This window comes from Asterias rubens, chromosome 12 (assembly GCF_902459465.1).
Source record: "Asterias rubens chromosome 12, eAstRub1.3, whole genome shotgun sequence".
Lineage (NCBI taxonomy): Eukaryota > Metazoa > Echinodermata > Asteroidea > Forcipulatida > Asteriidae > Asterias > Asterias rubens.
In genome coordinates, this window is record NC_047073.1 from 4,265,230 (window position 1) to 4,279,156 (window position 13,927).

Below are 13,927 nucleotides of genomic sequence, written 5' to 3' on the forward strand. Positions count from 1 at the left end.
TCAACCATCGCATCCCATCGCATCGCATCGCATCGCATCGCATTGCATCGTATCGCAGGAAGTATGAACCGGGCTTTACTGCAAGTCGACACTCAAGGGGAGGACAATCTTTTTCCATATCTAAATTTGTGGTTATACGGATTTGGCTGCAGCTGTTGCTATGGGCCTCGCTCTATACTTTGGCACATGTGACAATCGAGCCACATCCTAGTAGGACTAATCCTAAGCCACTAATTCAGATGAAGCCTTATTGTTATTTTATCTTGAATCCATCAAAATCCAATCACAGATTGTACAAATAGCTCTGTACTTAAAGCCTTGCCTCATTCCAAGCATGATTAGTTCATTATGAACAATTAAACTTATTTACTTCAAGTACAATACCCTGTTTGATTTTGATGGAGTCAAAGTAGTTTTTATAGGAATGCAACTCTAAAGATGGTGCAACTTTTGTGAAGAAAAACAAACACAACAACCCCAAAACAATCCACTAAATCATGACATGTTTGTACTTTTTGCAAAAACCTTTTGACTTCAAATGAGGGAAAAATCTGAACAATACTTAAGTTGAATGAAGTTGGAGAATTTAACAAAATTAATCGCACATTACAGTTCTCAGAAAAGTTAGAAAACAAAAAAAGCTCCGGTTTAGTCTGTATAGACCTTTATCGTGCTGCGTCCATCTTGGTCTTTTGTTCCTGGTATCGAATAACAATGATGAATGCTGATAATCATTTTGCATTTAGGAACCAGGCTATAGTTTGTTCTTCCAGCCTCGGTTTGGTAACATTTGTATCATCAGGAGAAATTCAAGATGACTGCACTGTGATAAAGGTCTAATATGCAACACTGCTTTGTAAAATAATGTGTGATAGGCCTATTGTAAAAACTCCACAAAGTATGTAGACTAATTTACCATGTTAATGTGTACAACTTTCTTGAAGTATTTTGAGGTAATCATTTTTGTGTGTGAGATTATTCCTAGGCCCTTCAATTTAACAAGTCGGGGTAACTTTACATATCGCTGAATAAGTTCAATTAAAAAATGTATGCGAAGCAATTCAAAGTGTTCTGAGTGCAAGATAGACAAAAATGCATGTGTTACCGAAATGCGCTAGAAATGCAAACTTACACAAAGACATGGCAAGAATCACAACAACAGAGTAGTTACCAAACGTGTACAGTGCCTTAAAGGTAGTGGACACTATTGGTAATTACTCAAAATAATTATCAGCGTAAAACCTCATTTGGTAACGAGTAATGGGAGAGGTTGATAGTATAAAACAGTGTGAGAAACGGCTCCCTCTGAAGTGACGTAGTTTTTGAGAAAGGAGTAACTTTCCATGAATTTGATTTCGAGACCTCAAGTTTAGAATTTGAGGTCTCGAAATCAAGCATCTGAAAGCACACAACTTTGTGTGACATGGTTGTTTTTTATTTCATTCATATCTCGCAATTTCGACGACCAATTGATGAGCTCAAACTTTCACAGGTTTGTTATTTTATGCATATGTTGAGATACACCAAGTGAGAAGACTGGTCTTTGACAATTACCAATAGTGTTCACTGTCTTTAAGATTTTGTAGTCGTATTTAGGGATTCTCCATGGAAATATTCACTGCAATTTTTCAACGATATTATGTCAAAATCAAGACCAATTTGAAATGATAGTTTTAATTTATATATCTGCATTTATAAAGAGATAAATCCCTCGGTTTGACCTTCTTAGGTCCTTTAGAGGAATGTTAAAGATCCATTTATTTATTTCTTAATTGGAAGTCCTGTAACTCGTTTGAAGAATTGAAATAAAATGAGAATTAAACATCAAATTATTGAAATGCAGAATTTTACCCTCCTAATATTTCCCAAGTTATTTGTACAGTATTGTTTTAATTTATGACTTGAATATTAATCTGGCATGCTTTCCATCTTAAGTGACCTGCCCTAAAATGCAACGAGGCTATAGCCTTGTTTACATATCAAATTTTGCCTAAAACTGCAACAAATTTGCCATAAACTGCAACGAGGCTTTAGCCATGTGTACTTAACAAATTTTCTGAAAATGTGTACAAGGCTGTTATACCCTTGTGTACTTATCAAAATTTGCCTGAAAATGTGTACAAGGCTATAGCAATGTGTACATGTCAAATGTTGCCTCAAAATGCAACAAATTTGCCATGAAACTGCAACAAGGCTATAGCCTTGTGTACTTGTCAAGTTGGCCTGAAAATATTTAAAAGACCTTGTGTAATTTGCCTGAAAAGAACAAGGCTGTGTACTCATCAAGTTTTGCCTGAAAATGTGTACAAGGCAAATATAGGCTTGTTGCATATCAAACTTTACCTAAAAATGCAAAGAAAATTGGCCAAGAACTGCAACAAGGCTATAACCTTGTATACTTATCAAGTTGGCCTGAAAATGTTTACAAGGCTAAGTATTGTTAGGGCCTACTCATCAAATTTTACTCTAAAATGTGTACAATGGACTATAGCCGGTATGTATACTTATCAAATTTTGCCTGAAAGTGCCTGAAAATGTGTTGTGTTCTCAACAAGTAGGCACTATTATTCAACTGAAACTTTCCCAGGAGATATTTATTTTATCTTTCTTGAAATTTTCACTATAAAGTTGTTTTCTTTGACCTAGTTGTTTCTTCCAAATTAAGAAGAGACAATATTTCGATGACTCGCATTGCATTCTGGGTGGCTGGAGAGCGGTGGCCATTTTATTTCTTGCTGGGGTGTTGGAAATACAATAAAACGCCTCCGTGGTGAAAAGTGTTAGGTCCCAAATTTACTTCGGGAAATATTCCTCCGCCTGCTAGATTTTGCTGTGAAAATAAAGATGCTTTTTGCCATTAAATATATAGGCATCAGCAATCCAAGCTAAATTATTTGACAGAAGTTGAAGATCGCTTTGGATAAATTGTTAAACATAATGTAGTTTTTACTAGGAACTTGAAGATCCCGGCGTAGGTGTTTTTTTTCTGACTGGGGTGTTATGTGGTCGTTTCCAAAAGATGGCGCTACACAGGTGGACAAATTGCCAGGCCGCTCGACTGGAAAACCATCAAAAAGTACACCTTTTAAGCCACATATTTACAAGTATTAAGGAACATTGTGGTAAGTTTTAGTTTCTTTTTTGAATCGTTATTTCTGATATAAATCAAGTTTTTCTGTAGCCTAGTTGTGAATGAACATAATTATTCGCACCATTGCACGAATGAAAAACATTCATTATTTGTTTTATATAACATCCAAGTAGATCTTTGTCATTTTAATTGAAAATAAAAGATCTTTCAAAACAAACAAAGCGTAGGCCTACAGTTGAACTAGAAGCCGAATGCTAGTAATATATGCCTTGCAGTAACACTGCTGCGTTACCGAAGACACGCGCACGCAGTGATGTTTTTACTCGGCTTTTTCGCACCCTGATTAACTCAAACTACTGGGTCGTACTTTGCAGGTGAACCCCTTGAACAAGCAAACAGTCAAGAGTCGACCACTCCCCTTGCTCGAGCCTTCAGGAGAGACACCCCTACTCCGCCCAAGAGTTATTAAACCGTCCATTGTCCTCCGTTCGAGCCCCAAACATGAACACTGGCAATCTCAAGGAACCAAAGGTAAGATAAACAATTATTTCCCTTTCCCATTCAAACATGAGATGTCCCACCTTTCTACTGGCAACAGCTGGCACTCGCTCATATTTTTGCCAATCACCTCCAAGCTGTAAAACTGCCTTGAAGGGTATATTTTGGCCAGTGTCCTCTGTTTGGGGGAAAAAGAGCGTGTATCAATTTGGTTTGTGTTGATGTAATTGCCTGATGCATAAATGTGTTTGCTTCACTTAACTATCAGTTTGAATGGTTTACCACCTAACTAAGTTTATCAGCCAGGAAAACACCCACTGCATGATCAAGTGACACTGCTTGGACTCGAAACTACACTCCGATAATCAAAAACACTCTGGGGTGGATTTCACAAAGGTAGTCCTAACTTGGGACTAGTCCTAGGCAATGCTGGTCCTATCTCTTAGCATTGCCGAGGACTAGTCCTATATTAGGACTACCTTTGTGAAATCCAGCCCAGAGCTTAAGTCTGATGCTCTCAACTGCTCGACCACGACATGCCCCTTTTTTCACTCTGTCAATTCAAAATATGATGAACCTTTCACACAAACTGAGACTATTGCTCCATGCTGAGACTAAGAATGCTTTACAACAATGTATGATTGTTTGGCAAAGACTGTAACCCTGCATGTATGTATTGTTTTTATTTCTTTTCTGTCCAAACAGGATCCATCTATGACCATGACAAAACAGAGTCCTGAGATGATGCTTAGTGGCACCCTGATGAACTCAAACCACTGGGTCGTCCTTTGCAAGTGAACCCCTTGGAGAAGCGAACCCTCAAGAGTCAACTGACTGTCTTGCTCATCAAGCCTTCTCCAGAGTCTACCCTACTCCCAGACAGAGACCCAAACTACACCTTGAGGAGTAGACTTCGTAGATCTAAATAACATCAAAGGTATGATGCACTCCTTTTTAAACACTATCTCAGGGTGACATGGTTGGCTTGCGAGTAAAGCGCTCGCCTCTCACCAAGGTGACCCTGGCTTGATACCCGGCCAGGGCCGTTTGTGAGTTGAGTTGTGCGTTGGTTCTCGGCTGTGCCACAAGGGTTTTCCAGACCATTTGGTTTTTCACCCTTAGGAAAGAAATAACACACTTTCGATATCTGTCTGTGCTCCGTGGTCACAATGAGTTGATGTGGCTGGCTGCCAGAGGTGCCATTGCATGCGTGTTTCTCGAACAGTTGTAGCCACGTCCTTCGCAATTCAGCTCTTAGCTGCAAGTAAGGATAGCCTCCCAACTTATTATTACATTTGTCTTGTAATTTCCCACTTGTTTTAGATGAGGTATCAGGGGGTATCATATCAAAGGTTGATAAAAATCAGACATTACAGTTATGATACAACGTTTTCTTTCATTTACAAATCATGCCAGCAGGAATAGAAGTCCAGCCTCGGTGATGGATCTTCTTTAAACATGTTTTGATGTCACAGGTTACATGGTCTATAGATTCAAATGAATTTGCTCTTTTTAAAATATCTGTACATGGCTTTTAAACTCGTTTTCTAACCTTGTTTCATTTACTCAGATCAACAAATCCAGACATTTGAGAGTGTCAGATCTTCATTCAGAATGGGAGTACCTCTGCCTTGAACAATCAATCAACTTTACAGGTATGTAAACATTATTGGTTTGAGACAAACAGATTTAATATTTCTAAGGAAAATCCAAGTAGTTTGGGTTAATACCCTGGTATTCCTTGGTTACTAGCGTAAAAACCCTTCGCAATCTTTCAAACTTTTGCCTCTTTATCATGGCTATAGTAGTAAAGAAGCATAATGTGAGGCGATATTTACTAAACTCCAAAGAGTACTTGTGCGACTTAGAGTTCTACCCTGGGGTGCCTCAATCATTTAGTCGCATATATGTTTTACATTGCCTTATTAATAAATGATGATTGCTATATCAACGAAGATGTTAAATCTTGTTCTTGTTCCCTTTTTTCCATCTTCTGCAGATCAACTAAATCCAGACAGAGAGTTCCGTATATTCACAAGGAGTTTGCAGCTCATCGATCATACAACCATCAACATCGATGCCTCAACCTATTTGTATACTTTGTAATTAGTTGTAGATAGCGGGCATAGATTTTACGTTGTTAATTGTGTGGTGAGTTGTTCACACTTTCCCTTGTGTGTAGAATTGATCACACTTTCCCCTGTGAAATTCTGCACTCCCCCTGTGTTGTGAATTTCTTGCACATCCAATTTGTGTTGTGAATTTCTCCCACTTCCACTAAGAGTGGCTCATACTTTTACTTTGTGTCGTGAATTATCAAGTTTATAAACTGAAACGTTGTCTAGGGCTGAGTTGGAAGAATATTTCGCTATTGTAGCACATTCATTAAGCTCACTAAATTTAGATGTATGCTGATGTATGAAGTTGACAAACTTATAAGTTGCCATATAGTGGAGCCGGCATGGGAATTTGTCCCCACGGGGGTTTTGGCCCATCTCATATATCAGCAATTAGCAGGCATGCAATATCTGATTTGTATGGTTTTGGTTTTCACAGCCATAACAATGTAAAAAACACAGCACAAAATCTTGCTGTGCCTGGTGTTCTGGAAATGTCAAATCTTATATCAAAATACAGAGTTAAATGACTGAAATTGGAGACACTTAAGTGTATAAATTCTTAGGCGTCAAACAAAATTTGACTTTTTATTTATTAGTTTATTGTTTTTGTAGATTACTCAACGTTTCGGGGTGTGCCAGGGGTGCCTAACACTTTCTGTGTGTGTTGAGTACAGACACATTCCCCTGTGTTACTCTGAGTTGCTCACGCTTCCTTTGTGTGTTGAGTACAGACACTTTCCCCAGTGTTTCTCTGAGTTGCTCACACTTCCTTTGTGTGTTGAGTACAGACACTTTCCCCAGTGTTTCTCTGAGTTGCTCACACTTTGTTTGTTTGTTAAGTATGTACAAATTTCCCTGGTGTTTCTCTGAGTTGCTCACACTTCCTTTTTGTGTGGAGTACATACACTTTCCCCAGTGTTTCTCTGAGTTGCTCACACTTCCTTTTTGTGTGGAGTACATACACTTTCCCCAGTGTTTCTCTGAGTTGCTCACACTTTGTTTGTTTGTTAAGTATGTACAAATTTCCCTGGTGTTTCTCTGAGTTGCTCACACTTCCTTTTTGTGTGGAGTACATACACTTTCCCCAGTGTTTCTCTGAGTTGCTTACACTTCCTTTTTGTGTGGAGTACATACACTTTCCCCAGTGTTTCTCTGAGTTGCTCACACTTCCTTTTTGTGTGGAGTACAGACACTTTCCCCAGTGTTTCTCTGAGTTGCTTACACTTCCTTTTTGTGTGGAGTACATACACTTTCCCCAGTGTTTCTCTGAGTTGCTCACACTTCCTTTTTGTGTGGAGTACAGACACTTTCCCCAGTGTTTCTCTGAGTTGCTCACACTTCCTTTGTGTGTTGAGTACAGACACTTCCCCAGTGTTTCTCTGAGTTGCTCACACTTTCTTTGTGTGTTGAGTACAGACACTTTCCCCTGTGTTACTCTGAGTTGCTCACACTTCCTTTGTGTGTTGAGTACAGACACTTTCCCTTGTATGGTTTAGCCCCTTTACCTACTCTGAGTTGTGTTTAGAGTTACCCGCACTACCCCCTGTGTGTGGTATACTACTGAAACGTCCTCTTTAGTTATTAAAGATCCATCCCTTTACACTCAAAGATATATGATTCAGATTTGTAAATGCCGAACGCACAAAACAAAATATTGGAAAATCAAAGAAAAAGTTCCCTTGCAGATAACCAGGGCACTCTGATTGTCTTCTTGGGAAATAGTTTTACTAGTCAGGGATCACTCTGCTTGAAACTGTTTAAAGACATTTTAAACCATTCTGGTGGCAGAACTTTTGGATGAATATAATTGACACCTTCTCTTGCGGATAATCAGGGCACTGTTGTCTTATTGAGGTACAGTTTTACCAGTCTGGGAGCACTCTGATTGAAACTGTTAACAGATGTTTTAAACAAAACTTTTGGATCTTGATTTTATGCAAAATGCAAACTCATTCTGATTTATTTTGACTAACAATCAATTCTGAATCATATGTCTTTGAATTATTTCAGTCAAATGTACGAGCTGCTCCTACTTAAAAGCGAGACCATTTAAAAGAGTGGAACTTTAACAAATTAATGATTTTTTTCGCAACTGAAGCCATTAACTTTGTTTCAATGACCAAACATTAAAGGCAGTGGACACTATTGGTAATTACTCAAAATAATTTTTGGCATAAAACCTTTCTTGGTAACGAGTGATAGGGAGAGATTGATGGTATAAAACATTGTAAGAAATGGCTCCCTCTGAAGTGCCATAGTTTTCGAGAAAAAAGTAATTTTCCACGAATTTGATTTCAAGACCTCAAGTTTAGAACTTGAGGTCTTGAAATCAACCATCTAAGCGCACACAACTTTGTGTGACAAGGGTTATTTTTCTTTCATTATTATCTCGCAACTTCGATCCCCGATTGAACTCAAATTTTTTACTGGTTTGTTATTTTATGCATATGTTGAGATACACCAACTGTGAAGGCTAGTCTTTGACAATTACCAATAGTGTACACTGCCTTTAAAAACAGCTGTGGAAATCGCAGTTTTCAAAAAGTAATGACTTTTCTTGCAAGTGAAGCCATTATTTGTTTTAATGACCAAACGTGAAAATAAAACTATGGAAATCTCTGTCAGATTTTTGAAAAGTAAGGACTTTTCTTGCAAGCGAAGCCATTAATTTTGTTTCAATGATCAAACATGACATCAAAACTGTGGAAATGTCAGTATCTTGCACAGATGAGGACATTTCTAACAAAATGAATTGCAATATTTGTTGTTTCGTTAGTATTTTCGTATCTTTCAGATCCTAAGGGAAAACATCATTTTGTTTTTGCTTTTCTTCAATTTTGTTTGTTTTGGATCAGGGTTTTTTAATGAATTTTTTAAGATTTAAAACATGGACTCGTTGTGTAGGAGCAACTCATTTTGATGAATGTATGTTAGGGCCTCATCCAAACCCTTTGAAAAACTCACAGAGTTGTGCAAACACCTGTGTCTGTTGGTGGACCCCCTCGGCTGCCTGGAACAAGTGGTGGTCCTTCGGGCCGGGTGCAATGGATGGTATGTTCTTTGTTCAGTGAAATTCTTTTAGATGCACAACTAGTGTTCTCCTTTACTGGTGTAATGCCTTACACAATTTGACAAGCTAGAGGGAGCATTTTTGGAAGCATGCATTCGTACTAGGGCCTGAGCTGGAAGGTAGTGGTTGGTCCCTAAAACGTTCTGGTCGATCTCTCAAGACATCAGGATGAGGGCCTATTATTATTTAGCCTTTTGTTGGTCACGTCATTCTTTTGTTTTTGAGTAAACAGGTTTGTACTGGGGATCTTTCATGATCATCAAAGGTGCCAAGAGATGTCTTCGCTTGAGCCAATGGAATCTGGACTAGGTGGATGATGAGGACTTCTATCCAGGTGATGATATGAGGGCTGGAGAAACATGTTCTGCTTGGTCATGCCACTTCACATCCAAAATATCCTAGTAAGAACACCAATTTTATTGCCTTTTGATACCAAAGATGACATTGGATAACTGTAGTTTGTAGTTTCTTTTGAATTGATTGTTTTTAGAAGAGGTCAAAGGTCAGGTCTATGTCAAGGTTCTTTGGGGTCTGGTCATTGTCAAGGGGAAATTACTGCAGGAGATCACAGATTTAGCTTTCAAAGCAATGCCAAACAGAGAGTATCATAAAAGTTCTATAAAACTTATAGAGACATTGGCAACTTATCTAAGACCATGGTTTTTAAAATCACACTTTGTACAACTAATTTATTTTTAAAGCAGCGTAAGTTCTAATGAAAGTTTAGTCCAAACTAAATCTTATTCTAGGATAAGAATTTTACCACAGAACCCCGAGTCGCTCACAATTTCTTAGTGTATTGAGTACAGACATCTTCCCCTGTGTTACTCTGAGTTGCTCACACTTCCTTTGTGTGTTGAGTGCAGCACTTTCCCCTGAGTAACTCTGATGAGTTGCTCACACTTCCTGTGTGTTGAGTGCAAAGTTTCCTGTGTTTTACTCTGGGTTGCTCACACTTCGTGTGTGTTGATTACAGACACTTTCCCCTGTGTTTTTCGAGTTGCTCACATTTCCTTTGTGTGTTGAGTGCAGACACTTTCCCCTGAGTTAACTCTGAGTTGCTCACACTTCCTTTGTGTGCTGAGTGCAGACACTTTCTCCCCTGAGAAACTCTGGGTTGCTCACACTTCCTGTTTGTTGAATATAGACACTTTCCCCTGTGTTTTCTGAGTTGCTCACACTTTGTGTGTTGATGAGTACATACACTTTTCCTTGTGTAACTCTGCATGAGTTTCTCACATTTCTTTGTGTGTTGATACAGACACTTTCCCCTGTGTAAGTTTTAGTTGCTCACACTTCCTTTGTGTGTTGAGTACAGACACTTTCCCTGTGTTACTCTGAGTTGCTCCACTTCGTGTGTGTGTTGAGTACAGACACTTTCCCTTGTGTTACTCTGCATGAGTTTTCACATTTTCTATTTGTGTTGAGTACAGACACTTTCCCGTGTGTTACTCTGAGTTGCTCACACTTCCTTTGTGTGTCGAGTACAGACACTTTCCCTTGTGTTTCTCAGAGTTGCTCATCATTTCCTTTTGTGTGTTGAGTTTAGACACTTTCCCTTGTGTTACTCCGAGTTGCTCATCACTTCATTTGTGTGTTGAGTTCAGACACTTTCCCTTGTGTTACTCTTAGTTGCTCACACTTCCTTTGTGTGTTAAGTGTTCCTTTTAAAAACCTTCAATTTAGGCAACAGTTGTGCCCAAAATTGCCAAGAGGTTTACTTTAGTCCTTCGCCTTATTAGATAGTAATTTGCGGGGAAATCAGTTGTACACAAGTTTTGTCGTACTGTAAGGTCACTATAAGTGCAAACACAGTGGAAGTATTCCTTTCAAAAGCTTCAGTTTACAATTTAGGAAACAGTTGTTTCTAAGTTGCAAAGAAATTTGTTCCTAATTTTATTTAGTCCCTTTTTCCTATTTGCAAGGTCAACAATGTGTTAATGTAACCAAAGTCAAAGTATTCATAACAAGACAGCAATTTAGGGTATCATAGTCCCTCATTTTTATTACATTATAATTAGAGGGGGAATTAAACGTCACAAGTTAATTAATTTTTTCCTCTTTCTGCCGGGCCAGAAATGGTAAATGCAAGCCTAGTAAAAGCATCCCTTTTAAAACGTCAATTTAGGAAACAGTTGTATCCTAAATTGATTCTTTTTCCCCCCTATTCTTTTGTGAAGATGCGTCTCAGCTGACTTTGTTATTACATTCCGATTTTCTACTTCGTCATTAGTTACAGTGGTCTGCAACAAAGTAAATCAAATACATTATGGTCATAGTTGGTTCTATTTTAGGATGGTAGAAGTTATATTAATCCAATGTCATCTTTGTATCATTTATTGGCAAGCATGTTGTGAGAAAACATCACTATTCACCGTACTTTAACTGTTTTTGTGAATATGTCAAGTGTTTTTCTCTGAGCGTTTGGTTGATACATATCTAGTGTTTTAAACACTCATAAACTTTGTTATTAATCAAAGTTGGTCAAAAAACAAGTTCACTTGTAGCCATTTTGTCAGTGTACTACAGCTGAACGTCCAAATTGCAGCCCCATGGAAAGCAAGGGGGAAATTAGTGGCCATTATTAGAACTTGTTTCTCCGACCAGCACATCATCGTCTGGACAGAAGTCGTCATCATCTGTTGAGTTCGAATCCCATTTGAACAAGCCTCGACATCTCTGGGCACCACCAGTGCAGCTTGGTTGCGAGACAACAATCGGTGAAATCTTTGGCCCTTGAGGGCATCAGTTCATTTAAGCAAGCAGCGACTACCTTCTGCTCAACACTTGCGTCTAAAAACCAAAGCGCAGAATTGCATCTTGCTCGTTTATATTTTGTGAGACATTACAACATTGAAGTGGACACTATGAGTACATTTAATGAACTTCACTGAACAGAAAACATATCTACCATTGCACTTGTGCCTTTGAATCATCACAAGTTCTAGGTGGCCAAGGGGGTCCACCGACAGGCACAGGTGTTTGCACGACTCTGCTTGTTTTTGGCAAAATTTTTCAATAAAAAATTGGACATGACTCTCCTTGTAACTTGTCTTTTATTTGCCTTAACCTTACCACCCCCCCCCCCCAAACTTAAATATTGAGGGCCCACCTTACCCGGTGTGACCCTTGGGCTGTCATTTTTGCCCACAGTAATTGGTGCGTATATTAGTCGCTTTTAGCAATTCATTTTGGGCAAGGAAACTCTCATTAAATTGATACACACCCAATTTATTGCTTGTGGGAAAACATGGCGGCCAAGTAGATAATGAGACAACAGTTTCGAGTTCAGACGAATCAACTAATAGTGGACTTATCCGTAAATAGCATCAGCCTTTATTCGTGAACATATAGAATAACACTCACAATTTGATACAGACACAGGGCAACATTTTAGGCATAATTGGAAAAATACGCAGTGGAATTTTTGGGAAACATTTGAGCGAAATTTGATAAATACTCAAGGATACAGTCTTGGAGAATTTTTGGGCACAATTTGAGCAAAGTTGAATAAAAACGCAAGGCTATATAGTCTTGAGGAATTTTTGGGCACAATTGAAAAACGCCAGGCTGTAGTCTTGGAGATTTTTTGGGCACAATTTGAGCAAAGTTGAATAAAAAAGGCAAGGCTTGTGGAATGTTTTGGCACAATTTGAGCAAAGTTGGATAAAAACGCAAGTCTATAGTCTTTAGGAATTTGTTGGCACAATTTGAGCAAAGTTTGATAAAAAAGCCAGTCTTGTGGAACTTTGGGCACAATTTGAGAAAAAATTGATAAATATACAAGGCTGTAGTCTTGGAGAATTTTTGGGCACAATTTGAGCAAAGTTGGATAAAAACGCCAGGCTATGGTGTTGTGGAATTTTGGGGCACATTTGAACAAACATTTTTTATAAAAACGCAAGGCTTGTGGAATGTTTTGGCACAATTTGCGCAAAGTTGGACAAAAACGCAATTCTATAGTCTTGGAGAATTTTTTGGCACAATTTGAGCAAAGTTGAATAAAAACGCAAGGCTTGTGGAATGTTTTGGCACAATTTGAGCAAAGTTGGATAAAAACGCAATTCTATAGTCTTGAGGAATATTTGGGCAAAATTTGAGCAAAGTTGGATAAAAACGCAAGGCTATAGTCTTGGAGATTTTTTTGGCACAATTGAGCAAAGTTTGATAAAAACGCCAGGCTATATAGTTTTGTGGAACTTTTGGGCACAATTTGAGCAAAAATTGACAAATATACAAGGCTTGTGGAATGTTTTGGCACAATTTGCGCAAAGTTGGATAAAAACGCCAGGCTACAGTTTTGGAGAATTTTTGGGCACAATTTGAGCAAAGTTTGATAAAAACGCAAGGCTATAGTCTCGTGAAATGTTTGGGCACATTTTGAGAAAAAACAATATAAAACGTAAGGCTATATATAGTCTTGGAGAATTTTGGGGCACAGTTTGAGCAAAGTTGGATGAAAACGCAAGGATATAGTCTTGTGGAATTTTGGGGCAAAATTTGATAACAACGCAAGTCTTGTGGACATTTTTGGTACAACCTGAGCAAAATCGGATAAAAACGCATGGCTATGAATAGTCTTGTGGAATTTTTGGGCTCATTGAGCCAATTTGGATAAAATCGCAAGGCTCTAAAAATTTGAGCAAAACAAAAGTCAAATTTTGTCTGAACATGTTCACAAGGCTATATATAGCCTTGTGAACTTGTCAAATTTTGTGAACTTGTCAAATTTTGCCTGAAAATGTTCACAAGGCTATAGCATTGTGAACTTGTCAAATTTTGCCCAAGCATGTTCACAAGGCCTTGTGAACGTCAAATTTTGAATGTGTTCACAAGGCTATCTTCTGTAACTTTTCACTCTACGAGAAATCACAAGGCTATATATAGCCTTGTGAACTTTTTGCTCGAAAAAATCATGAGGCCTTGTGAACTTTTCGCTCGAAAAAAAAAATCATAGCCATGTGAACTTTTTGCTCGAAAAAGAAACCTTGTGAACTTTTCCCTCGAAAAAAATCATTAGGCTATAATTGATAAAAAATGCAGGACTTTACCCCTTAAAGTTTTTCAAGTTTCGCCCCAACTTTCAAGTAAAAATAAAAAATAATGACTTGTTCCTAATTATTGCTTCAAATATTATTATTGGTTTCT

General features: G+C 38.2%; 1 long non-coding RNA gene across 1 annotated transcript; it reads left to right on the plus strand.

Moving 5' to 3' along the window:
- The first annotated feature begins 3,542 nt into the window (after window positions 1–3,542).
- LOC117297609 lies at window positions 3,543–6,291 on the plus strand. Its single transcript, XR_004519902.1, has 4 exons — window positions 3,543–3,622; window positions 4,295–4,526; window positions 5,160–5,244; window positions 5,589–6,291. It is a non-coding gene; the product is annotated as an uncharacterized LOC117297609 (long non-coding RNA).
- Window positions 6,292–13,927: the final 7,636 nt, after the last annotated feature.